The sequence below is a fragment of the Crocodylus siamensis genome, chromosome 4, assembly GCF_052110815.1.
Source record: "Crocodylus siamensis isolate JL-2025a chromosome 4, ASM5211081v1, whole genome shotgun sequence".
Taxonomy (NCBI): Eukaryota; Metazoa; Chordata; order Crocodylia; family Crocodylidae; genus Crocodylus; species Crocodylus siamensis.
The window spans coordinates 186,171,885-186,181,378 of NC_143398.1; positions in this window are offsets into that span (position 1 = coordinate 186,171,885).

A 9,494-nucleotide genomic window follows, 5' to 3' on the forward strand; every position below is an offset into this window, starting at 1 on the left:
ATGAAGAGAGAGCCTCCGTGGCCCGGGAGTTCAGAGGAACACCCAGCAGCAGGCACCTGAGCCCCTGGAGAAGTGATGGGGAAAGCAAGCCCTGGGATACTCTCACCAAGCCGGGTAGAGAAAGGGAAGGCTTATCGTTCCTGACTGGGGCATGGCGAAGCTAGCAGACAGTAATTCATTGGGTCAGAAGAATGGGGAGTGGCTGATTACCTAGAAGGAATCGTGTTGTGCAGTTCACATCTTCTAGAAAGCAGGAACTTTCTTATGCAAGCGGACCTAGCCGTTAATGAATTAAGAGTATTTTGGTTGTTCAGTTAAATTAATTGGACTAATTGATTTCTTTAATGATCAATGAATGTCAGACATTTTCTTGATTTAATTAATTATGGTTATTCAATTGCCTAGTGAAATTAATTGGATGGACTGATTTCCTTAATGATCAAGGAATTGTGGACATTTTTTTTATCTCATCGGTTATTATTATTTGATGGATTAACAACATTAATTGGGTGGATTGATTTTCTTAAGGATTAATGAATGACAGGCATTTTTGGTATTCACTAAGTATCGTTTATTTATGATCAACCAATTAAGCAGAAACTTAGGTAGACTTACCATTGATCTGAATTGATACCATTCTCTCCAAAATCATATTAACAACATCCAGCAAACTAACATTGGGGTGGCACCACTTTGTGAGAAGGAAGTTAGATGATGTCATAATACTTGGTTGGCATGTGGAAGAGGTGTAAGGGGAGGCAAAGCCCCACATAGTATCCTTGCATGTGACCACCATAAACTCCAATTGACGACCAGAATCCCTCCCAGCAGTATCCAAAGTCAAGGTGTGGCAGGCAAAGAGAGGATCAGTTTTAGTAAGTGGGACATGTTGAGGGTCAAACTGTCCATCGTAAGAGTCAGCATTTCAGGAGCCTGAGCTCTCGTTTATTGTGACAGTCATACCTGCAATGTTGCTCACATCTTATTTGCTTATCGCCTCACACTTCCTGTGTCAACCTTCAGAAGATCTCCCAGTATCCTAGGATGCTGTAGCACCCTAGCTGATAAATACTGATATAGATAAGCACCTACCTCTATCCAAGCACACCAGGCATCTCCCTGTTTGGCTGGTTTCTGAGGGTCCCTAGTTTCCCTAAGTGTTGGATGGGCAACCTGGGCACTCAACTCTGGGCTAAGAAGTCTACACTAGACGTCAAGGTACCTAGCAGTAAGAATAATAGAATCACAGAAGTAGGGTCGGAAGGGACCTTGTAGAACTTCAAGTCCGACCGCCCACCTGGGCAGGAGAAAAACTGGACTCAAATGAGTCCAGCCAGGTAGGCATCAAGCCTCTTCTTAAAGACCCCCAGGGTAGGAGCCAGCACCACTTCCCTTGGAAGTTGGTTCCAGCTCCGAGCTGCCCTAACTGTGAAGTAGTTCTTGCGGATGTCTAATCTAAACCTACTCTCCAGTAACTTGTGTCCATTATGCCAGGGGGCGCTAGGGGAAACAGTGTCTCTCCCAAACCCTTCTGGTCCCGGCTAGTGAGTTCATAGATGTCACCAGGTCCCCCCTCAGCCTTCTCTTGTGAAGGGTGAACAGGTTCAGGTCCCACAGTCTCTCATTGTAGGGTCTGCCCTGTTTCACAGATTTCATAGACATCAGGGCTGGAAGGGACCTCGGGAGATCATCGAGTCCAGCCCCCTGCCCAAAGGGCAGGAAGTCAGCTGGGGTCATAGGATCCCAGCAAGGAAAGCATCCAATTTACTCTTGAAGGTGTTCAATGTAGGTGCTTGAACCACCTCCGCTGGCAGACTGTTCCAGACCTTGGGGGCTCGGACAATAAAGAAATTCTTCCTTATGTCCAGCCTGAAACGGTCTTGCAGGAGTTTGTGACCGTTCAACCTAGTCATCCCTTGGGGCACTCTGGTGAAAAAACATTCCCCCAGATCCTGGTGGTCACCCCTGATAAACTTATAGGTGGCCATCAGATCACCCCTGAGCCTACGCTTTTCCAGGCTAAAGAGTCCCATGTCTCTCAGCCTGTCATCACAAGGTCTGTTTTCCTGACCTCTGATCATGCGCGTGGCTCTCCTCTGGACTCTCTCAAGCTTCTCCACATCCTTTTTGAATTGTGGAGCCCAAAACTGGGTGCAGTACTCCAGCTGTGGCCTCACCAAGGCCGAATACAAGGGGAGAATGACGTCCCGGGATTTGCTCGAGAAGCATCTATGGATGCACGCCAGCATTTTGGTCGCTTTACTAGCCGCAGCATCGCATTGGAGGCTCATGTTCATCTTGTGGTCAATGATAACCCCCAAGTCTCTTTCTTCTGTAGTGCTATCCAACGTAGCACTGCCGAGCCTATAAGGATGCTGCAGGTTTTTCCTCCCAAGGTGGAGAACCTTGCATTTTTTGGTGTTAAACACCATCAGGTTCTCATCTGCCCATTTGTTGAGCTTGTCCAGGTCAGCCTGGATCACCCGCCTATCTTCTGGCGTGGATGCTTTGCCCCAAAGTTTGGTGTCATCAGCGAACTTGGCCAGTCCACTCCTGACTCCAATGTCCACATCATTAATGAAGATGTTGAACAGTATGGGTCCCAGGACAGAGCCTTGAGGGACCCCACTGGTCACAGGGCACCACGATGAGTGACTGCCATCAATTACAACCCTCTGGGTCCGATCATGGAGCCAATTTCCCAGCCAGCGGATCGTGGTGGAGCCAAGGCCACAACTGGCCATTTTGGCCAAGAGGTAATCATGGGATACCAGATCAAAAGCTTTTTTGAAGTCAAGATATATGACATCAATCTCTTCTCCCTGGTCCAGGTGATAGGTCACCTGGTCATAGAAGGAAATGAGATTGGTCAAACAAGACCTACCTGCAACAAACCCATGCTGACTATCCCTTAGGATGTTAGCCTGGGCCAGTCCATCAAGGATGGCCTCCTTAATAAACTTTTCTAAGATCCTCCCCAGGATAGAAGTCAGGCTAATGGGCCTGTAGTTAGCCGGATCCACTCTCCTCCCTTTCTTGAAGATCGGCACCACATTGGCCTTCTTCCAGTCTTTGGGCACTACACCAGAGTGCCAGGAGTTTTCAAAGATCCGTGCCAGGGGCTGGGCTATGACGCTTGCCAGCTCCTTGAGTACCCTGGGGTGCAGATTGTCAGGGCCGGCTCACTTGAAGGTATCCAGCTTCTCAAGATGTTCCTTCATGAGGTCAGCATTTATGGGGGGTAGGCGATCCCCATCACCCAGATCTCCCTGTCCCATAGCAGGCATGGGTGTCCCATGGGACTGATGAAAGACTGACGCAAAGTACCTATTTAATAGGTTGGCTTTTTCCTGGGCGTCAGTTGTCAGTTGCCCCATCTGGTTTAGCAGGGGTCCAACGTTGCCCTTGCTTTTCCTCTAGCTCCCCACATATCTGAAAAAGGACTTTTTGTTGTCCTTGATGCTTGAAGCTAGTTGGAGTTCAGTTGCAGCCTTGGCTTTCCTGGTTTGCTCCCTGCAGGACCGGACCAGTGCAGAATAATCCTCCTTGGAGACGATTCCCATCCTCCATCCTTTGTAGGCTTTCCTTTTTAGCCGCAGGAGGTCCGCTAGGTCCCTGGAGAGCCAGGAGGGCTGCTGTGCCTTCTTGCTGCCTTTCCTCCGTGTTGGAATAGATTTAGCTTGTGCATTGAGGATCACTTCCTTGAGAAGCAATCACTCTTCTTGAACTCCCATCTCCCTGGTGTCATGGTCCCTAAGGGCCTGACCGACAAGCCTCTTGAGCTTGTCAGAGTCGGCTTTTCTGAAGTCAAGGACTTCTGTGTTGCTGACTGACTTGGCAGCTTTACGGCGGATGGTGAAGGTGATCAGCTCGTGGTCGCTGTCACCCAGCTTCCCATCGATCACTAGGTCGCCGATTTAGGTCGTCCCCCGTAGCCAGTACCAGGTCGAGCAGCGCTTTGCCTCTCATTGGCCCATAGACTTCTTGAGTCAGGTAGAGGTCATCCACGCACGAGAGAAAGCTTTGTTGTTCCCGGATAATGTGGGTGGCCCTCCTCTGGACCCTCTCAATGTTGTCCACATCTCTCCTGAAGTGGGGCACACAGAACTGGACACAGTACTCCAGCTGTGGCCTGACCAGTGTTGCATAGAGGGGGAGGATCACCTCCTTGATCCTACTTGAGATGCTCCTGTGGATGCATGACAAGGTCCGGTTAGCCCTGCCAACTGTGACCTCGCATTGTTGGCCCATGTTCATCTTGGAGTCAGTAATGACTCCAAGATCCCTTTCTGCCTCCGTGCTCTCAAGAAGGGAGTTTTCCATTCTGTAAGTGTGCTGCTGGTTTCTGCTGCCCAAGTGCAGCACCCTGCACTTGTCAGTATTGAAACGCATCCCGTTTATGTTAGCTCACCTCTGTAACCTATCCAGATCTTGCTGCAATCTTTCCCTCCCTACTAGCGTGCTCACCTCACCCCAAATCAGCAAATTTAAACAGATTGCTTTTCACCCCATCGTCCAAATCGCTGATGAAGAAATGGAACAGCACAGACCCGAGGACCGAGCCCTGGGGGACTCCGCTGCCCACTTCCCGCCAGGTCGAATATGACCCACCCCCACCGAGTATGACCCTTGAGCCAATCTGCAATCCATCTGACTGTAGCCATCAATGCCACAGTCGCCTAGTTTTTTAATGAGGATGGGGTGGAAGATGGTGTCAAAGGCCTTGCTGAAGTCTAGAAAGACTACGTCCACGGCGACACCTGCATCCATTGCCTTTGTGACCTGATCATAAAAGGCAATCAGGTTGGTCTGACATGACCTGCCCCTAATGAAACCATGCTAGTTGACCTTGAACATCATCCCTGAAGCTGGCCCATCACAGATGTGCTCCTTGAGGATCTTCTCAAAGAGTTTCCCTAGGATTGAGGTAAGACTGACAGGCGTATAGTTGCCCGGGTCCTCTCTCTTCCCTTTTTTGAAGATGGGGACCATGTTAGCTATCTTCCAATCATCTGGCACCTGGCCCGAGCACTACAAGTGCCAAGGGCCCTGCAATAACCCCTGCTAGCTCCCTCAACACCCTGGGGTGGAGAGCATCTGGATCTGCTGACTTGAACACATCCAGCCTCTCCAGAAGCTCTCTAACCCGGTCCTCCCCAACCTGAGGTCTGGAGGCGTTCCCCATGAGTCTGTCTTGCATCACAGCGGGGAAGTCCCAGTCCCTGCACAAGAAAACGGAGGTGAAGAATTGGTTAAAGAGGTCTGCTTAGTTCTCTGGCGCAACCACCAGATTCTCCAGCGTATTTTGCAGGGGCCCCACATTTCCTGGTGCTTTCTTCATCCTCCCTATATATTTGAAAAAGGACTTTTTATTATCCTTGATCTTGGACGCTAGTCCTAGCTCTCTCTGCCGTAGCTTTCCTGACAGCCCCCCTACAGGCCCGAGAAGAGGAGGTATACTCTTCTTTGGAGATAGCACTCCCCTTCCACCAGGTATATGCTGCCTTTTTGGCAGTCAGGCATTCCTGGGTGTCCTTGGCGAGCCGGGGGGCTTTCACGCATTCTTGCCCCCCTTGCTTCTTCTTGGGATGGACACCCCTTGGGCCCTGAGTATCGTTTCCTTAAGGAATGACCACTCGTCCTGGACACTGAGTTCCCCTGCCCTCAAGGACCCGAGCACCTCTCCCACTAGTCTCAACTTGTTGAAGTTGGCCCTCGTAAAGTCTAGGGCTGCTGTCTTGCTGCAGGCCCTTGACACCCTGCACTGGATGGTGAATTCCAGCAAGTGATGATCGCTATCACCCAGGTGGTCAAGAACCTGGAGGCCCCTTACCAGGTCATCATCACCTGTGGCCAGGACCAGGTCCAACAGGGCATTTCCTCTGGTGGGGCTGTGCATCTCCTGAATTAAGTGGAGGTCCTGTATCTCAGCCAGGAACCTCCTGGAACGCTCCGTCCTGGCTGACTGTTCCTCCCAGCAGATGTCCAGGTAATTAAAATCACCCTTGACAACTACGTCCCTTGCCTTAAGTGCCTCTGCAAGCTGGCCTGAAAATTCCTGGTCCAGCTCCTCCCCTTGGTTGGGGGGTCTGTAGTAGACCCCCACCGTCAAATTGCTCTCCCCACGGCCCCCTTGAATCTTGACCCAGAGCACTTCAGCCTGCCCCTCCTCTGACCCCATTCTGCTGGCAGAGGATATGTAGTGCTCCTTGACATAGAGCGCCACACCCCCACCTTTCCTTCCTTCTCTCTCCTGCCTGTAAAGCCTACAGCCCCTAATGCTAACTGCCCAGTCGTGGAACGAATCCCACCACGTTTCTATTAGCCCTATGACTTCTGGGTTTGAACTAGCTATTCTGAGGGCGAGTTCCTCCTGTTTATTCCCCATACTACGAGCATTGGTATATAGGCATTTAAGGCCTTGCAAGACTGTGTGTGTCACCCCCTGATTAGGGAGACTGTCTGGGCCCCCCCCGTTCCTTACCTTAGCACTCCTTGCCTTTGTCACCTGTCTTGCTCGGATGGTGTCTCCTCATCTTCCTGTGGCCCCCTTCCCCGGCGAGGCTAGTTTAGAGCTCGCTGTATGAGATCAGCCAACCTGGAAGAGAAGACTCTTGTTAGGTGTTGTAACATTTAGCACTGCAGTGTCTAGGTACCTTTTGAGAACACATTGGATTGCTCACTTATGGTGCTAGACAGTGCAATACTTGAGACACCAGACTGGAAGCAGTGGAGTCACCTGAATAGTGAGAAGCAGAGTTTAACTGGTGTCAGCACAGAGCTGCACAAAGATGATCATACTACTTTTAGTGTGGCAGCTAGCATGTGTGGAGAGAGCACAGCTTCTTTCATTATGTGGCTTTCCTGGTGCCATAATGAAGTAGTATAGACATATCATGGGGTCTTTAATTTCCTAATTTGTGTCAATTCACAACACCCTCCATTTCACTTTGTGTAAAGATTATTGAAATCCTTGGATTAAATGCATTCATAGAGGTGGAAAAATGTATTTATCAGGATTTAATTAATAAAAATAGATATCTCTAGATGGCAGCAGAGAGCAGGTGAGGTCATGAAACAAGCATAGAAATGAAAGCTCCAATCATTTTGTCTGAATGTACAGCAGAAAGTTGATTATCCAGAATAATGTTACTATTGCTCTGAATAATTAGATTTTCTAGATAAGCAAACACTGCAGTGTGAAGTGCTGAAAACTATACTTTAACTACTGTGTACAATGAATATTAGAAACAAGAAGACAATATGGTTCTGTGTTTCATAGTTTCATAGTTGATAGGGTCGGAAGGGACCTGAGCAGATCATCAAGTCTGAGCCCTTCCATGGCAGGAAAGAGTACTGGGGTCAAACGACCCCAGCAAGGTGATTGTCAGGCCTTGTCTTAAAGACCCCTGAGGTAGGAGCCAGCACCACTTCGCTTGGAAATTGGTTCCAGATTCTAGCCGCCCTGACAGTGAAGTAGTGCCTCCTGATATCTAATCTGAATTTACCCTCTGCCAGCTTGTGACCGTTATTCCTAGTCACTCCTGGCGGTGCTCGGGGAAACAGGGACTTCCCCAATGCCTGCTGGTCCCCTCTGACTAGTTTGTAGCAGGCCACTAGATCCCCCTCAGCCTTCTCTTATGGAGGCTGAACAGGTTCAGGTCCCGTAGCCTCTACTTGTAGGGCTTGCCCTGCTGCCCCCTTATCATGCGAGTGGCCCTCCTCTGGACCCTCTCCATGCTGTCGACATCCCTCTTGAAGTGCGGCGCCCAGAACTGGATGCAGTACTCCGACTGCGGCCTGACCAGTGCTGCATAGAAAGGGAGTATCACCTCCCTGGACCTGCTTGAGATGTATCTGTGGATGCATGACAAGGTGCGGTTGGCCTTCCTGACTGCATCCCCGCACTGCCGGCTCATGTTCATCTTGGAGTCAGTGATGACTCCAAGATCCTTTTCGGCCTCTGCACTGACAAGACGGGATCTCCCCAGCCTGTAGGTATGGTGCTGGTTGTTCCTCCCCAGGTGCATCACCTTGCACTTGTCAGTGTTGAATCCCATCCTGTTCTCATCCGCCCACCTCTGTAACCTGTCTAGGTCTGATTGTAGCCTATTCCTTCCTTCTAGCATGCCCACATCCCCCCACATCTTAGTGTCATCAGCAGATTTGAACAGGGTACTTTTTACCCCCTCGTCCAAGTCACTGATGAATATGTTGAACAATGCAGGCCCAAGGACTGAGCCCTGGGGAACCCCACTGCCCACGTCCCTTCAGGTTGAAAATGACCCGTCCACCACCACTCTCTGGGTGCAGCCCTCCAGCCAGTTGGCGACCCATTTGACTGTGTAGGTGTCGACATCATGGTCCCCCAGTTTCTTAATGAGAATGGGGCGAGAGACAGTGTCGTTGGCCTTCTGAAAGTCCAGAAAGACTATGTCTGCTGCTACCCCTGCATCTAAGGATTTGGTGACCTGGTCGTAGAAGGCTACCAGGTTGGTCTGACAGGACCTGCCTCTCATGAACCCATGTTTGTTGCCCCTAAGCATAATCTCCCCTGGTGGCCCCTCGTGGATATGTGCCAGAATAATTCTCTCAAAAAGCTTACCCAGGATCAAGGTAAGACTAACTGGCTTATAGTTCCCCGGGTCCTCCTTCCTCCCTTTTTTGAAGATGGGAACCACATTGGCCCTCTTCCAGTCCTTTAGCACCATACCAGAGCACCACGAGTGCTCGTAAAGCCATGCTGGGGTCTCGCAGTGACCTCAGCTGATTCTCTCAGCACTCTGGGGTGGATATCATGCGGACCAGCTGATTTAAATATATCCAATCCCTCCAGAAGTTTCCTGACTAGATCCTCCCTGACCCTTGACCTAGGTGTGCCTCCCTTGGGGTCTGAGGGGGGCCCAGTGGGGGTGTTGATCTGGTCCCTGCTCAGCAAAAGGGAGGCAAAGAAGTCGTTAAATAGGTTAGCTTTGTCATCTGGTGTGACGACCACATTTCCAAGCGTGTCTTGCAGGGGCCCCATGTTACCCAGTACCTTCTTTTTGCCCCCTATGTATTTAAAAAAGGACTTCTTGTTGTCCTTGATCTGGGAAGCTAGTCCCAGTTCCACCTCCACCTTGGCCTTCCTGACCGCCCCCCTGCATTCCCAAGTAACTGCAGTGTAATCCTCCCTGATGATGGCCCCTCCCTTCCATCAGGTGTATGCCTCTCTTTTAGCTAGAAGACATTCCCGGATGCTTTTGGTGAGCATGGGGGCTTTTGCGCCCTCCTGCTCCCTTTGATCCGTGTTGGGATTACCTCCCTTTGGGCTTGGAGGATCATTTCCTTAAGGAGCAACCACTCTTCTTGGACACCTGGCTCCCCTCCCCTCTGGGACCTCAGTGCTTCCCCAACTATTCTCCTTAGCTCACTGAAGTCCACCCTCCTGAAATCTACCTTGCGCTGGATTGTGAATTCCAGCAGGCGATGATTACTGTCGTCCAGGTGGTCGA